General features: G+C 39.1%; 1 protein-coding gene across 1 annotated transcript in view; it reads right to left on the reverse strand.

Moving 5' to 3' along the window:
- The window catches only part of HTR2C (5-hydroxytryptamine receptor 2C), a 258,251-nt gene extending 241,688 nt beyond the window's left edge, over window positions 1–16,563 (reverse strand). The window contains exon 1 of the mRNA XM_067722943.1: window positions 16,020–16,563. The gene's annotated coding sequence lies outside the window, so the exon portion shown is untranslated. The remainder of the gene's footprint in view (window positions 1–16,019) is intronic.
- Between the last annotated feature and the right edge of the window lie 2,480 nt (window positions 16,564–19,043).

Genomic DNA, 19,043 nt, shown 5'->3' on the forward strand with positions numbered 1-19,043 from the left:
CTGTGCTCCGCAACAGGGGAGGCCACAACAGTGAGAGGCCCGCGTACCACAAAAAAAAAAAAAAAAAAAAAAAGTTGGATGAATAGAAAATTGATACCACTGATCAAAACACACATTGAGGATTTTTTGAGCTATCCACTTTCCTTCTGGTTACCATTTCCTCTAGTGCACATCTAAATGAAAGTTAACTATTTAAAATTTGCTTACAAGATATGTGAATGTTTCAATTCGGTTTCAAATCAATCCAACATATGCAAAGCATACATGCAAGTGAATAATGGAAGAAGAATCACAGAAGCAAACAGACTTCATTCTCTAAAATGTACTTCATTTTTTTACCTTTTACATTATGCCATTGAACTCATGATTGTTTATATTATGATTTCATCTTTCACCTACTCTGTTGTTCACAGATTCATTGTCTTTAAAACCACATGAAGGTCACTGGTTTGTTTTCTTATAAAAATGACATAATGGATTAAAGCTGGAATTCTGTAGCTAGTGACTCATGCTTGCATTTGTACATTTTAAAAGATGTAATTTATAGAATGGAAGCATCCAGCCTTGAGCTGTTTCAGACTTCAGTTTCGCCAACAAATTAAGAAATAAAGCCTAAGATAAATAAGTGCACGTGGCCTGTCAACTGCTCAGTCATCTAATTTAAATCTCAAAAAATACTCTTATTTGTATTTTACATGTTTCTTTCTCTCATTGTGACTATATACATGTAATGTATATCATATCTCACACACATATCTTTTACCTATATGTCGGTAAGAATAGAAGTCATAATCTTGAAAGTATTCGCATACTTGTACTAACTTTCTAATTACTGAAGCCAAGAATGTAAATGTACTTTCTGTTCATTCTGAATTTATTAAGCATGACATGCTTCTCAAGGACAGTATGCTGTAGTCAAATTTTTAAAGGCTTTCATTTAATATGCCACATAACCTTCAAGAAGCAGTGGGCCATGGTAAAGAAGAACCTGATTTCAGATTTAGGAAATTTGGGTTCTCTTTGTAAGCTTTGCCAGTAATTAGCTGTGTGACCTGGAACAAGTCAGGAACCCTCTCTAAGGCCTTAGTTTATTCATCTTTAAAACACAAGCAATATTAAGTCTGTTACAAATTCTTTCAGTACACTTTTGTTCTATTGCTTTATTAAAATGCTTAGTACTTAACGTGCTGTTGCTTTTATAATTTCATCCATGCATTTAGGAATTATAAAGTACTTTGCTAATATTCTTAAAATTATCCAACTCCATAAATAATCTAATAAAAACTCTTTTGGTATCGAGAACGAACAGTCACTTGATATTCAGACAGTTGATTTTATCTGAGATTTTAAACTACAGCTCATTATTTACTTACTTGCAGTATAAGCCAACGTGTAATTCAGATATCTATGGGCTTGCTAATAACAAATAATCCACATTACTCCTCTGTGTAAGAATCTTACATTGTTCAACTAACCTAACCCATTTCTGGACACATAAGAGGTGCTGAACTCATGTTTGCTGATTCATTAAGTAAGTTAAGAGTAAAAAGACTGGGCATGAATGACTCCAGACTCATGGAGAGTTTTTTTTTTAATCCATCTGAAAATTTGAGTCAGTAAAAAAGAGATTTGGTCATTATATGTTTAGGTTATAGTGAAAAAGTCACCTGAGAAAGTTTATCCAAATTCATATTCCTTCTTTAGGCTTTGGGGCAAAGAAGTTTTCAGATCAGAATTTTAATCCCATACAATCTCTTTTTATCTACTCTACTCCTTGAAATTTGTCTAAGTTTAACAGTGGCCTTTTTCTGCCAAATCCTTTATGTAGAGTTTATATACTAGAGCTCTAACTAGACTCCATACTACTGGAGATAAGAACTAAGTATTCTTTCCTCTTCTGGGAGGCCCTGGAGTACTGTCAAATGTCTTGCACAGAGCAGAACCTTAACAATCACTGAATGTAGTAATGAATAAAGTTGGGAAAAAAGCTGGGAGTTTCATTTTGAAGATTCTGTGATAAATATGATCCTTAGATATTCCCCAAAGCTTTGAATAATCAATGCTTAAAGTTTGGATCTTTGTTCTTCTTTCTTTACAACCTTCTCTCCCTTGGAAAGTTTTGAAATTCAGCTAAACTAGACTAGTATGAATTGCTCTAAATTCTTTTACCTCCAGGCTTGACCTGTCTCCAGAGATCAAATATTATATTTTCAGCTATCCAAAGAACATCTGATGGTGCATGTCTCACCACTATCTTAAATATACTTAAATCAGTAACTAGTCCCTAATTTACTTTTTCTCACACTGTGAAACATGAACGTCCCACCGCCCTTGGAAGGTTTCCCTTCCTCTGTGTCAGTTCAAAACCTGGTTATCCTTGGGCTCCAGTTCAGTTCCTATCTCTTACAATAAAATTCCCTTAATTGTTTCTCTCTCTTCATTTGTATATGGCACATAATTTAGTATTTCATTTAGTATTATATAATGTCCCAATTTTTGTTGCATGTCTATATATTTTATCAAATAATATGTAAGTCCTTCCATGGTAGTAACCATACCACAGAAGAAATGTTCATTAAATACTGGCTTGACAATTCTGTGCCTCTAAAAATAAATGTTATATTCTCTGCCACGTTTTTACAATGTCAGGCATAATTAAGCTTCAAAAAATATTTCTTTAGTGATGATGATAAAAATCTACATGGCTACTCAGCTAGATCTAGAGTAGGCTTCAGTGCCACAGGTTGAAACCTGGCTGAGGACAAAAGTGAATAAATCTTTTGAAATTATTGTGTACCAAAACAAATGATATAACTTTAGATTCATTAAAGATGGTAGCACAGGAATTAGGTATTTTTCAGGGGGATGTAATTAGAGATCAAAATAGAACACAAGGAGAAATCATGAACAAGCCATAAATGACCCTGCCTTTTCTCCTTCCTACCATCTGGGGTCACCTTCAAAGACTCAAGAGTTCTAAATACAAGTAGAGTAAACCGAATACTCCTCATAAAGGATAGATTTTGATACAGGGGAAAAAGATTATATAAAATGCAATTAAAGGCCTCCAGATGAATATCTGTCCACCAATTTCTTTTTCTTTTAAAGCCCTGTATAAAGTAATAGCTTATGTATTCAATTAACTCTAAGATATTAAAGGAATAAGATAATGTCTAATTAGGAAGCTCAATCATAAACTGGAGCATTGACAACACTGATATTCAGCAAGGTATTAATGAACTCCCATGAAAAATTCTCCACTGAAAGCTGACTTTGGGGTAAAACAATTCAATATTCTATCAATTTTTTAATGAGAACTAATAGGACCACTTTATACTAATCAGAATTTTCTTCTGAAAAAAAGTCTTTTCCAATACTTGTATTTAATTCTATTTTGAACATACAAAGTATTCTCTGTTATTAGGGCTCTGGATATCACAGGAAATTTGAACAGGGGTAGGGCTAGTGGTTCTAAAAGTAAGGAAAAAGACATAAGTTGAAACACTGTATTGAAATATTGGAAGGGGAAATCAAAGAGGACTTGATTGACTTTCAAGAAACATTCCTTGCCTAAAGTACAACTGGACAGCTAGCCTTACAATTTATTCTGCAGAAAGTGATTTGTTTTTTCAGGTTTTCATCAAAGTCATGTTACTCATCAATCAGCCTATATTTATTTAAACCTTGGCCATATACAAATGAACGTCTGCTCCTCTGTAGAAAAGTAAACATTTGTCAGATGTTCTTTAATCATCCCAGAGTAATATGACTTCTCTCTCTCTCATATTTACGCCACTTATTTGTGAACACCTAAAGTCCTCTGGAACTAAATGTCCATGGCATGAGGGGAAGGGGGTGTACTGGAAATAGACTAAAATTTTGAATGAGAAAGCATGGATTTATTTGAATCCTGGCTATACAACTAACTCTGTACCTTGGATTAGTAATTTAACCTTTCTTACCCCTAGTTTTCTCATTTGTGTAATCGATGTAATAAAACTGGCCCTAACTCCCAGTTATGTTTAAAATCAAATGAGAAAATACATGAGAAAGATATGTGAAAACTCTACATGTCTACAAATGTAAATTTCATTATGGTATGAGAAGTAGATATATTAATAATAAGAATGTTCAGTGACTGTATTATTAAACACTTCTGCTGTATATATTGCCTGTGTTAGAAAATAAGAGAAATAATGAGAGAGAAAAAAGAGGGAAAGGAGAATAAAAGAGTAGCGCTTAGGCTGAAAAAGTCTACAATAGCAAATACAGAAAATTAAAAAGACAGAGAAAATATAAAAAGTGATAAAAGAGAATATAACATAGATATTAAGTTGAATCTTTAAAAATGTACCTATATTAGCAAATATGTAGTGTTATCAAGAAATTTTGAGTTTTCTGCATATGATGTGTATTTATTCTTCCTGACACTTTTATAGCTATAAGAGTTAAGATAATGGAAAGTTTTAAACTAGGGAACATAAATATCTCTAATTTTCTTCTTTACTATGGGTAAAACACTTATTGATGTTCAAAGGTTGACAATATGAATCACTGGAATTGTTTGTATTTCTGCATTGCTTTCATGTTGAAAAGACTTTTTCTGAAGCATTTTGATCCACTTGACCTTTACTTCTTTTTAAACTTTGTATACCTATTAAACATTTTAAAATTTAAAAAAATATTTTAAAATTTTCCTTAACTCCCTCAAAAAGTAAAATATCTGTCATGTTATGATTCACCATTCAAGATGATATAGAAATCTTGTTAGAGATCCTATTGAGAAAGGTAAATCAATGACAATTATTCTTTAGTGACATTTCTATAGCCTAAAGAAGTTAGTTTGTGATCTATTAGAATAACTATAATATATAACTTAATGGTTTCTGCAAAGACAGCAGGGTATTATCCATCCTATCAAGTCATTAAATAACTTCACTTGTGGAGGGTTTGTAGCTGCACACAGTTTATTTTAAACCACCAAAAAATGGTTATGTTTAATTTGTTATTGATAGCCAATGGTCTCTTAAATTTATTTTAAGTAATAAAAGACAAAAATAAGAGATATTTCCCCTCATTCAGTAATCTTTAAATAACATAAATCATTTCAAATGTAGGACACTGGAATGAATGAATGGAAAATAACAAGGTCAAGACCTGAAATGAGGAATGGCTTTAGCTTTTTTAAGGGTTTCTTATGTAATTAGTCATGAGCATTATTTTCTGGGCTATAAAAATCAGCTACCTGAGCATTATTATTTGTGGTGGATTTTCAGAACTAGAAAACCGTTAGTATTTTCATAAGATTGTACCATTTGAAGTGACCTTAGTAACCATCGAGTCTGATTTACTTTCTTAACAGGTGATAACATAGAGGCTCACAAAAGACTATAACCCAGGTTATTTAATTCTAAATTTGCACCATAAAAATCTTTTCCCACAGTGCTCGTGTGCTTTTATATATTAATTATTCAGCAAATATATATTGAACGAACCCTCAATGTGTAATGATGTATGCAGAGGGTAGTTGGGGTGGGTGATGAATAATATATAACCTTTGTCCTATGTGAATTCATAATCTAATAGGAAAGATAAGACTCAAATTAAAAAGTGAGATGATGCATATAAAACTTTAAACACCATGCTTGGCACATAGGAGACCGTGAAATCTAAAAACCAAATAACAACAACAAAGTGCAGTCCAGTGTGTTTAGTGGTGCAAACAATAGTTTCTATTTTCTTTCAAATTCAAAATTCAAATTCTAGTAGTCTTATGTACGTGGGGGTCAACTAGATGCTTTTTTATATGGCCAGTAGTCTTTTTACACTACATATACAAAATCGTAACTCATTTGAATTTTAACCATTGCTTCTTGGCGTATAGTCTGCATAATACCTTCACCTCCCCCTCTAACCCCTCACCTTCATAATAAGACAGTGCATCTTTCTCTGAATGAACCATGAGACTGTTTGCAGTCATTTCCCAATGTCACCCATTCCCTGGAGATCATTATTTCATGACCCACCTTGTAGTCTGTTTTACCTTGGCAGTTGACAGCTACTTTGGCATCTGGAGTTGGGCAGCATTATTCTGTGCCATTGTGGTGGGAGTGGGGGGTGTGCAGAGTTCAAACATGGAATTGGGAAGTTGTATGAAGTGAGATTTAAAGCACTAAGCATGAAATGCTGTAATCACAATGGGAATAAAAAGAGGGACATATGTGAGCAGCATTTTCCAAAAATTATTCAGAAGCTATAACGATGGATTTAATTGAGAATAAGATGAAGAGAGGTGATCCAAGAATGACTCCAAGGCAGAAAGAATGAGCATTATTTCACTTATCATGTGAAAGTAAAATAATTTGGGAGGAGGGGGTCTTTTAAAAAATGTCTAACAATATGTGTTGCCATAAATGTATTCTATATTATGTTGCAGAAATACGTGTACTTTTATTTGATCCTATTGCTTCACTCTGAATCAAGACACTCAGAATATCAACTATGGACATGCAAATTTGTCTGCTCTTCTGAAAATGGTACTAATCTAAGGTAAAAAATAATACCAAATTACTTTATAGCAATATATTATCTTCTAAGGTTTTCAATGTTTTTGAATTTTAAACTCTGACTATTTTCATCACAGTGGTAAAATCTGTGGGAGTTTTCTCTATATTCTTTTCCCTGTTTTATATATTCATATAATTTGTGTCTTTAGATTTATAACCTTAAGGATGTCAGTTATTTAACCTCAGTGTTTTCCGTATTCTTGTTTGTAACAAAGAGGTTAGTTTGAAGGACGCTGACAGAAAGACCACCTACTTCAACTCTCTCATTTTATAGTTGTAAAAACTGAGGCTCAAGTAGAGCAAGTGACTGACCCATTTTTTCCTCATTCATCCTAAATGGGAGGGTAGGAAAGAGAGAAATCAATGAAGCCTGTACCATAAATTGAAGAACTTTATTATTACATGGAATTGCCTTTTCGGTATAATAGGACTATTAGCTTCTTTAGGGATATATTGGGTAATATGTATATCACTTCTCTAACATCCAACAGAGTGTTGGGCATATAGTAGGCCCTCAACAAAGACTTACTGAAATCCACAATTCTTACAGGCTTTTAGACTCACCTTCATCTTACAGTTGACTAATTTGGCAGATAAACATGGATAGTGAATTTTGTAAATTTACTCACAAACTTTAGATAATTGGCTGATGTTTGGCAGTAGAAACAGGAAAAGTTGAGGTAGACCACTACCCAATGAGAGGATGGTAATGAAATTTCAAACTAAAGAATATGTACTTGCTAACTCAAGACTTTGGAGAACAAGTGTCATTGTATCAGAGAGAAAGCATAATGGTGGTTTCCAGAGGCTGCCGGCAGGGGAGAATGGAAAGTTATTGTTTAATGGGTATAGAGTTTGTTTTACAAGATGAAAAGAGTTATGGGAATAGACGATGGTCATGGCTGCACAATAATGTGAATGTGTTTCATACTTTTGAACTTTACACTGAAAAATGGTTAAGATGGTAAATTTTATCTTATGTGTATTTCACCCCAATAAAAATTTTTAAAAAAGAAGTAACCATCTTAAAAAAAGATATCTTCCAAAGGGGGGAAAAGAGTCATTGTACCAATGAGTAGTTTGGAGGCTTATACTTCTACCATACATCATAAGTTCTTTTCCATTTGCATAGTGAGTTTTTAAAATAGGTATGGAAGCATGATGAAAGGACTAGAGAAACCAGTTCATTTCTACTTTCTTAAAATTTGGTTTTTAAAAAAATTTGTTGGAGAGGTACCAGATCCTTCTTGCTTTACTTCCACCAAAAATAACATCATCAACTTCTCTCTGAATCTCTTTCAGATTGACATTATATAATATAAGATATGGGTCTATTATTGTTTGGGAATCAGTGATTAACCGAAAAATTGCTAGAACAAGCCACAAAGCATTAAGTTAATTTTAACTGTTTTTCTAATCTATGATGAAAAAAACTAACAGATTAATGATTTTATCAAAGCAATTCATTAATAGTAAACCTATGAACTCCTGTCACATTACAAAAGTGAGGCAATAAAGCTCTTGTTTGCAAATTTATTTGCTGCAAAGGCATTTGGGGATTATTTTAAAAAGAAAAAGTTCTGCTTCACTCTGAGTCATCAACCCATACCATGAAATGAATCTAGACCTTTGAGATTACTAATTAAAGGCTAAATAACGAGGGGATTCTATGGCCAGAATGTGAAAATGTTCCTAAACATTGAGCACATCTTCACCAGATGGGCACGTAGCCAATAGAATGTGGTGCCTCTCTGTTATACAGATATGACACACTTATATATGTAAAACATGGTATGTTTCCCTGTGAAATGAAAAATGAAGCTGTACATAATAGGGCTAAGCTTTAGCTAATTAGTTTAAAAATACTTACAATTTATTAATTGCTCTAAAATTTGTTCAGGGAGATTACCTGTAATCATTTCAGAGAAATCTGTTATTCTTTTAGATGCCTTGAATTCTTAAATGCTATTGTGCAGGTGTACTAAAAATTCTACTTTAGTTCTTCCTTTATCTTCTTTCACTTTTACTTGAACCATTGAAATATACATTCCTAGGAGATCACATAGCTAGATACAGATATGGATATCATACATGGCAACGTATCAATCAAGATACATTAACTGATTACTTATTATGGGCAAGGGGTTTGCCATATAAGTGGGCTAGTCAACAAAAGCTTCATGCAAGAGGAAAGGGCTTGAGCTAAATCTTGAAGACCAGGTAGAATTTAAATACATTTAGGAGGGGGAGCTCATACCACAGTACTGGACTTCTCCAATCTGACTCCACTATTTCTAGTAGTAAATTATGGTTGGATCACGAATCACAGTTTTTGTGTCATTAAAATTGAAGTAATAAATGTAAGTTGTTAATTTAAAAGGAGAAACTTAAAAAAAATCCTTTAAACATACAGAATTTTTGTAAGTATGCTCTTTCTACCATGCATTAACTTTAGTTTAAATATTGTACTCTGGTACAGTCTTTCTACCTGGGCTCAAATTGTTAAACTAAAAAGCTATTACTTTTTTATAATACCTGTTTTTTAAGTCATAGTTATCAAATTATTTCTCCTGATGCCAGTGTGAAAAGGTAATACATGGCAAATGGGATCATAAAACCCTTCAAATATCTCTGAAATATGATAAATGATTTTTAATGAGCCTTTTATCACTCCAGTCTCTGACCTCCAGGAGTTCAATTTTCCTGTTTCAATTCCAAGTAGGCAACTTTATATAAATGACCAAATTCGAATGACCTTTGCTGTGATGTTGCGTAGAGGACAAACCACATACACCTATATGTCCAACTCACTATAGTGATACCTAACCCTTTGTAGTCATCCTCTGTATATAATAGCATTATGTCCCTGATTTCATTTCACTCTTTAAATGATCTCTGCAACTCCACTGAGCTTCACTCAGGCTACCTGTCCTTGTGTCCCTTGGCACTAACAGTACTTTCTCATTTGCTCTACTTTTGTATCAGTAGCTGAATCTCCAGACAAAATGTTACATGCCTTTCTTTACCTTGCCAAGCAGCACATTAATGATTAATGGACACTGTCAAGAATATCCTCATGTTCACATGCAAATCTGTTCTACCAAAGACTAGTGACTATAGTATGAAAGAAAAACTAATCAATTCCTAAACACAGGCAGTAGAGTTTACTGCTTAATACCATAGTCTCTGGGATCAAAACTGCCTGGTTTCACGCTTGATTTTCGTCAATTAGTTTGACCAGATTATTTAACCTCTGTGGTGCCTCAGTTTCCCCACCTGCAAAGTGCGGATATTAGTAGTACCTTCTCATGGGGAAGTTGTGAGGCTTATATGAGTAATACATGCAAATCTCTTAGAAATGTGTAGTACATAGTAACTTTCAATAATTAACAGCTAATATTATCATATTTTATACCTCTTTTTTGAAGACTAATTACTTGCTAACTTGGGCAAGTCTTCCTACCCTGATTACATGAAGCCATACCTGAAAGTATTCAATCTTGATTACTGAGATAAAATGAGAGATCTGAGTTTAAAATACACGTATAAAAAGATTTGAACACTGTGACATTTACTCATAGACATTTACTAATGATTTTAAAGACAACAGTCACTTTACACACACACACACACACACACACACGCATATGATAAAGAGAGCCCTGGTCAGTTTGTTCATTGCTATTCTTTTCTAGAGGTTAGTTGACATTGTCTTTGGTTTCAATGGTGTTTAATTTTAATTTTTAATAATTTTATATTGAGTCTACCTTCATATCCTGCCAATAATGCTGGTAACTCTGAATGTTCATCCTTCCTTCCTCACTCCCAATCTCAAGCTGCTTCATTTTCTTTGGACAGTCACACTCACTACTCACCTTCATTCCTCCTACACTTGGCTGATCACCTTGTACAGCAGTTCAGGCTGTCTCCAAGGCACCTTGGACTAACTCTATATGCTCTGCTTTCTCTATTGGTCACCCCTTTTATCAGAAATCTATCCCCTTTGCTGTCCACCAGAGGATACCTTGCTCTTAAAGTCACTTAGACTCGAATAATAAGAAACATGTTTAAAAATTTAGGACAGATGAAATGGTCATTGCTGACTACCTCAACATTTTCCCCTGTGCCAAAAGAAACTCTGATAGAGGAGTATGGTTGGAGATACGATGGGGAACAGGCTCATAGGAACATTTAATAGAAAAATGAGTCAGAGGAAAGCTTGGTTATTTAGTATTATTATTATTATTTTTTGCGGTACGCAGGCCTCTCACTGTTGTGGCCTCTCCCGTTGCGGAGCACAGGCTCCGGACGCGCAGGCTCAGCGGCCGTGGCTCATGGGCCCAGCCGCTCCGCAGCATGTAGGATCTTCCCGGACCGGGGCACAAACCCGTGTCCTCTGCATCGGCAGGCAGACTCTCAACCACTGCGCCACCAGGGAAGCCCAGCTTGGTTATTTTAATAACTGTAAATGTGTAGTTTTCTTAGTTTTTTCCATTAATGCTCACAATCAGAGTAGAAAATAGGCGAGATTAACTCAAAATAGTGGAGGTAAAAGGTAGAAACACTAAAAGGGCAATGAGGGGTAAGTATTGGGTGATGATAAGAAACACAGACATGACTGACATAAGGGTCAGACTAGGAAGAAAATGAAGTGAAGCCAAGAGAGGGCATTATAACTAAGAACTTTTAGAAGGGCCCAGGAAGACTTGATGAGGTTGAAGAGCAGATACAAGGGAAGAAAAAGTGGGCGTGGGGTGGGGACTGAATGTCATCATCCGAGGGTAGTATTTCTGAACTTAAAATTTTAGAAATTGATGCATTTAAGGTGTGGCCATGGGCCTGAAGCTGAGGACAATGGAAAATGTGAGGTCAAGGAATTATGAGACTAGACTGTTATCTGGCAATATTCATAGATACTGAAGTCTCCAGAGAACGGAAAGATTAAAAATGAACAGTAGGAAAGAGCCAGGTGCCAAAAATTTCCATGAAGGTGTAGACAGCAGAGACAAGAAAGAAATGTTGGAATGGTGTATGTTTCAATAAAGGATTGTTTAAAATAAGAGTAGAAGAGACATGTCCTAGTGTTTTGGAAGTTAAAAAAAATGGAACTCGGAGAGTTTCAACCATAATTTTAAGCCCTTACATGTGGAGGAGTAATAAGATTAATGAAGTGGGGAGAGGTAGAGGTTAAGGATTAATTCATCTTCATTTGTCAGGAAGTTGGAAAACTTCTGTAGGAGAAATCCAAGTAGGAAAAATCCAGGTTTTGCTTAAAGCAAGGAGGTAGAGGAAGTGTTCTGTGAAAAATGTGAGGGTCCCTACTTTCTAGTACATTGCTGACAAAAAAAAATTTTCTGCAGTGATGGATATGGTCTATATCTGACTGTCCAATAGGTAGTCACTAGCCACATGTGGCTGAAATGTGGTCTGTGAGACTAAGGGACTGAATTTACAATTTTATTTAATTTCAATTAATTTAAATTTAAATAGCCACATGTGGCTGGTGGCTGTTCTTTGGGACAGTGCAGTTCTAAAGTCTTTCTGATAGCCGTCAATAAATTTATGCTTAGTTATTAATAGGTAATGATAACAGGTTACCCCTCTAAGTGGATATTTGTATTTAAAGGAGACAATGACTAAGATTAAAGAAGGAAATTTCTGAATGTAGGATTTTAAGTGCTGTGGAATAGCATGAAGGCTACTAGTTTGGGAGTCAAAAGACTTTTCTAGTGCTTTTCAAATTAGACTATGTAAGTGGTCATCTACGAATAAGGTTAGCCATATTAACAAGATTAACTTTATCAAATGCCAACTACATGTACAATGTTGTAATAAGCAAGTATCTTAGTAAACAGCAGGTGGCACAGTCTTAACCACAGCTGAAGGGAGGAAGGGATAAATAGGGTGAAGTAGAGATGTTGGGTACAGGGAGACAAAACATAATTAAGACTCCAGCTCATGTGTATCTTATTTGAAATCCTGCTTTCACTATATCATTTGTGCAGTAAAATTTCAGAAGTGACTGCCAAAGAGTTGCTGCATGTGAGCAAGAGTATAAAATGCGCTGGCAACTGGCTAAATGATGGTGCAGCTTAACTTCTTGGTTGGTTTCAATGTTATTTGTCTAAAATGGTGATTACTAGGCTGTTTTGCAGCAATGTTCTCAGTATATGAGGAAGCTGTAAAATGGTTTGAAGAAAGGCAGAGATAGAGTGATCCACTGATGGAACACTCATTAATCTGGTGATTGGTGGTTTCTAAGATTAAATAGTATACAAGTTTTAGATTAAATAACATAGGTATCTTGGAACAGTGACAAATTAATAATAATAAAAACATCGCTTTGTGCAATAATTTAAAATTTTTTAAATGCTTAATATCCATGTGTTTCACATCACATGGGGTTAATATACTATTATATTATTATATAACATTAATATATGTTATATTTAAATAATATGTTATTAACCCCAACTATGGTCAAGTTTTCTTAGTTTGCTCATGGCTATCCATCCATTAGTGGGACATAATTTATTATTTCTTATGTTAAATCACGAAGCTTTACCAGATGCTCTACTAAAATAATCTCAATACAAGTACGATACATTCTCATTTTGTGAGGTATTCCACTGCTCTAAAGGGAAGGTGCTGAAAGATTCTTTAGTGATACCAGCCAAATAGTCTGGAGCTTCTGGAGCCATTATAACTTAGCAACAGTCACCTTCTTCAATCTCAGGCCTTGAACAATTTAATAAGAGTAGCTGAGGATACTTAATATTGGTTACTGGTAATCTTTTCCTCAAATTTTGTTTTAATTTGTGTGTTTCCTTTAGTTGGAGAGTAATAATGTTTACCTGAAGGATGTAAGTGGAACAGTAAAATAATTGGGGTTTGATGCAGACTTCAGGTTATTATTTAGGTTTATTTATTTACCAGTAAGTGCAGAAATATTCCTATATAATTAAGTACTGAACGGTAGTGATAATCCTACAAATCTAATATGATTTTAAAATTCATTTTCCAGAGAAGAAATCTACCATCTGTAAACCTCTGTGGGTGAGATGCCCATGTTGCCTAAGCCCTTAATGGATTTGCCCAACATTATATCAGAGATGTTAATTTTTTTAGATTTTACTTTTATTGCTAAAGAAATAAACATATACTTCTCATGTAGCTTTGAAAGCACAAAGAAAGATTTCTTACACCATTGCCTTAAATTAATCTACAAGAATACCTTGAGAAATAAAAGGGAAAAATCCAATGGAACCAATAATATAGGAATAGCTTCCTCTTCAGAGGCTGGCTGTGAAGACCATGTGAAATAATGTATATATGTAATGCTCTTGGCTCCATGCCTAGCATCCAGTAGGGTTGCAAAAATGTCAGTTCTCACCTCTCTTCCCATGAATTCATACTGCACCAAAGCCTGTCATGTTATTATCTGAAAAAGTCATCACCGTCATCCATGACAACTCTAGATATAGACCTCTCAAGAAAGCACAGAAAAGGTTAATAACCTTCTCTAGATTATGCAGATAGAAAAGCACTGTCAGTGTTGGCTTAAGCACCCCAGATCCTACCTTGACATTGCAATCACAAGCCTTATCCACCTTCCGAATCTCAGGACTTGCGTTGGGCTTGTTGCTGTAGATGATAAAAGCTATTAGGAAAAAAAATAGTGCGGACGAAACAAATAAATATTTTATTTCCTTCCAGGAAGACCAGAAGAACATATTTAGGGAATGAGAAGTATAGTTAAATATTCTATAACCTACCTCCCCCAAATATAGAAAGATTATGTAATTCCCCCCACCCATGGGGGTGAGGTAGATGGCTCTTAAAGATCAAAGTATCATGGTGCAAAGAAATTATACTTTTCTGGAAAGATGGTATTCAGTGTGACTTAAATACTGCAAAAGAAATGGCAATGGTCATGGTAGAAATCATTTTTTCTGTGGGGCATGTCAATTGGCCTTTTTCATTATGTCTACACATACATAGTCAACTACAGAAACACTCGGTTTCTACTGTGTTCATATTTTGATTGTCAGAATGGCTGCTATGTAGATAAACTTCTTAACTCCAGAACAGAGATGTCCTTTGCACCACTGTGTGTGTGAGGTCACAAATATCTGCAAACTGGGGAACTCAGAGGTTTCTTACTGCGCAGCATCTCCCCCAACCCCAATCATTTTAGCTCAATGCTATTTCCCTCTAGAGCGAGGTTCCCTCAGTTAGCCTGCCGAAAAGGTATGTGGTGAGGGGTATGTGCACTTAGCGGCTCAGCAATCAGAGGCTTCCTTGGATGGGACTTGTGATGGTAAATATTAATGAAGAAGCAGTGTTACTGGCAGTGATTCTTGACCAAATCAGATATTCTCTAAGTACCAAATGTCTCCCACTGAATTTGAGTGGAGGAGCGCTGTCGCTTAAAAGGTGTCTCAGACACAATACAAAACGTTCGTCACCTCAGGTCGCATATTACCCAACAGGAAGCAAAAAGCAAAGGGCACGGCGCACTAAAGAAACAGACACACAGACACGTTTTGCAGTGACGAACTTTATGTGGCATCAGGAATCGCAACCTGTTCTCATGTTTAGCAATTCCAAGGTACGCTGTTAAGATTGCTTGTCAGGTTAAATTGAGTAAAGGAACAGGAATACGAGGGAGCGCTGGAGACTTCTCGGCAATCCTTTTCAAAATATAAAACTGTCACCAAGTGACTTAGGTAAGCTAATAAAAAAGGCTCGCTGTATGCCCTTATACTCTCCTCTTAAACTTACGTGATCATCAGCAGCGCTGTTCAAATTCAGCCAACAGCTGTTAGACCAAGACACAGATCCGCAGTGTTTTATCTCCCCTGAGTTACCGGTGTTCACTGAGACTCTCCGAAAATTAGGGTCGGTTTTCGATGTGAACTTAATAGCGGATCCTTCGCCTCCCCTCTGCTCCCACTGTCCCAAGCCTTGAGCCCCCTCCCACTTGCCCGATATCAGATTTCTTAAAGACGTAGTCGTCTATACCCGCAATTCAGTTGCACCTTCTGCAGCCCAAGCCTTTACCCAGAGACACCCACATTCTGTCTCCCTCTCTTCTCCCTCTCACCTCACTTCTTGAGACCCCACGCCCGCCTTCCGTTACTCCCTCGGCTTCCCGGGCGCCGCGTTCAGGAGGCCTGCGCCTCTGCCCGGCGCCTTCCCATTTCGAGTCCCCCCTTCCCAACCTCCTTCGAGACTCAGGTGCCCCTCCCGTGGAACGCAAGCTCCTCTTTCCTCCCCAAGACCCCAGTTCCTCGGCGATCCGCGCGTTCAGAGTCCCTTCCACTCTCCCGCCCGGGTCAGTGCGGTCTTGCAAACTGCAGCCATCCGGGATCTGTCCCCGCACCCCACCCCACCCCCCTGCCTAAACCGTTAGGGTCCTGGCTAGCAATGCCGCCCGGGGCTCCAACTTACCACAAGCGTCCGGGAGGAAGGCAAGGCAGCGGTCGCCGCGGCGGCAGCTAGACGAGAAACGGACTCGGCTGCAATCGCCCAGCGGAGCCCGCGGCAGTCGGTGCGCTGCGCTGCGCTGCGCGCCGCAATCTCGCGCCGCGGCGGAGGGAGGGACGGAGGGAGCTCGGCGCGATGGCAAGCGCCGGCGAGTCGACCTCCTCTGGGCGACCGTGCGACCCCGGATAGGTTTGGCTTCTCTTGCTCCACTATCTTACTCTAGCATAGTAACTGACCACCTCCAGCATCTCTGCACTATTCGCGTCTTCTTTCTTCTTCGGTGGCCCCTAACTAGCTACACTATTCTAAACGGACGAAGGCCATCACGCGAGCACCACGACGATCTCGACGACAACGGTGTGCAAGAAGAGGTAAGAAAAGTTCATATGCAATCGCAGGTAAGGGGCAGGCAGGCCGATGGAGCAGCCAGGGCTGGCAATCTAGCTGCTCCAATGGCAGGATCAGAAAGATCGGTGCACCCGAGGAGTGAAGCGTCCTCGGCAAGCACCAGAGCGCCTACCCCGAGCCGGTGAAGCTGCACCCCGCTCTTGGGCTGAACAAGGGATGAGGGGTGGAGCCAAGAGTGGCCAATCAGCGCTCAGCGTTCCACTGCCCCTGGCCTGTTTGGACCAGTCTCTTAGTGCAGCTGGAGCCTGCTGGCAGGGGGCGCGAGACGCGGTGGTGGTGGTGGTGGTGGTGGTGATGATGATGATTAAGTTGATTCATGAGGCCTGGAGACTAAGGGGAACCGGGGTCAGTCGGCGGGGGGGGGGTGGTCCTCAAGAATGTACCCTTAAAGGTTCAAAGAACACCCCTCCCCGAACACCCACACACACACCCCACACACCCTTGAACATTTCAGTTCAACAAACACTTCTCAAGTCTTGGAAGTTCCAAAGAGCTTTGAAACTCCCTCCCCGACTCCTGCCCCTTCCCCCAGCCGAGCAACTGAGGCATTCACAGGGTCAAATACGTTTAGTGCACAAAAGCCTTGGCCCTGTTAAAAGTCTCAATTCCCCACCCTTGTCCCCAGCCTCAAACGCAGAGAAGGGAGAAAGGAAAGTACTTGGCCTTTGTGCCCCAAGAGGGCACAGCTTAGTTCCCGTCTTGAACCCATAGGCCCCCTGGGAAGTGCTTAGAATGACACACTGAAGGCAGCTCCTTCGGGTTTCCAAGGCGGGGCTGCGCCTATTTCTCCCGCACACAGTTTGGGGGCCACAGCCAGTTGGTCGCCCGACCGCTGCGAGGGCTGCCATGGCGTGGTCAAGGCAGCAGGGCAAGGGGTCAACCACGAACCTCCCTTTTGGCAACTAACGGGAAGCCGAGCTGCAACCCGGCAAAGAGAGCTCTTGTTCACCGACTTCCGGGGCGCCGGGCAGGTGCCTGCGGCGTCCTGGCTGCAGCACAGAGAAGGGCGGTCAGGGCCACCTTGGCCGAAACGCTTTGGGGGCACCAAGACCAAGCTTAGTAGTGGAGATGCTGTTTGCTGTTACCGAGAAGAGGGACAGAGAAGATTTCTCCTAAGAGGGAATGGGAGTGAGAGGTGTCAGATCTCTGCCGAGGCTGCATGGCACTGTACCGTGGGCCACGGGTGAGAGAAGTGGGAACTGGCTCCCAGCCGGTCCGAGGTAGCTGGACCTAAGAAAAATATCGAAACTCTGGTTCTGCTGCTTGGGATCGGTCGGTGGAGCAGCGATTATATGGTAGAGGCTACAGGGAGGCCGTGCAGCAGATTGGAGGCTCGAACTCCACAGAGCGCAGAAGGGAAGGGAGTCGCTGGCTGCTGAGGGACTGTTTGCCTCAGTAGCTACGGAAGTTAGGGATGGGGAAGGATATGAGAGCAGTGATAAGAATCGGGCTCCTTCCTGATTCTGGGTCACTTCTCTCTGTGCCTTGGTTTTCCGATTTGTAAACGGAACTTTTTGTTCTACTCCAATAGGGGGCATTTGGGAATTCTCCGATTCCCTCCATCCCCACTGAATTGAGCCACTTTGCAGGGCTCTGAAATTTAATTTGTTACTGAACATACAGTCACACTCAAGTTCTGTTTCGCAAAGCAAAACCCTTCGCAGTTTTCTTGAAGCATCTGTTGAATGCTACTGTACGATGCCTCACAGGTGGCGGCGACAGCGCTGCCAAGTCCAAGGATTGTACAACGCTCGCGTCGTTAGAAATGCTTTGTTAGCGAATAGTAATTTATAAATATCGAAAAGAAAAAGTGTCTTCTTTTTAAATAATTAAGCACTCATCTTAAAAAGTTACCCGTGTTCTCTTTTTCTATCCCCATGAGCAAGCAATGCTTCATCCTGGCTTGTCTGGCGGGACTTATATTTATTTTGTCGGAGGCTCAGACATTGGTTTTACTAAAATAAAAAAACGTAAATATTAATCCCTGTAATATGTTCGCCAAGGCACAGTAGACTCTGCCGAGCCGAGAGCCAGAGATAGCATCTGCCGAAGCCAGGGACCTTTTCACTCTCACCAGCTCCCGGGTGAACCGACTTAGAGCCGCTGACCGAAATAACAACAGTGATGAGGATAAAGGTGATGATGATAATAATAACAATTATTATTACCATTATCATTACTACTAGTACTACACAACTGGCTCTTTAGGCTGTTCTCTCTTCCTCCTCTAGAAGGGCAAAAGTGCTGAAGGGACCCAGGGTGGAGGCTACTCAGGGAATGGGAAGGTTCCTGGTGCAGCAGCGAAAAAGTTTAGCTAGCCTGGCGGCGGGCAGAAGCGCGCCTGGGCTTCCGAATTCGAGGTGACAATCAGGCAGGCAAGTTCGCCTTGGAGCGGCGCTCGCCGCGGGGCCGGTAACCGAGAAGGCTGAACCCGAGCCGGGGACGGAGCCGGGCTCGGGGCGCCCTGTTCAGCCCGGAGTGCTGACTCCGCTCTCTCGGCCCTGGCGGCGCGTACCGCCTCTTCGGGTTCCCTGGGCGGCCGCCTAGCCTAGCGCTGGCGGATGCGACGGGCTGTAGAGG

This window comes from Pseudorca crassidens, chromosome X (assembly GCF_039906515.1).
Source record: "Pseudorca crassidens isolate mPseCra1 chromosome X, mPseCra1.hap1, whole genome shotgun sequence".
NCBI classification, from domain to species: Eukaryota; Metazoa; Chordata; class Mammalia; order Artiodactyla; family Delphinidae; genus Pseudorca; species Pseudorca crassidens.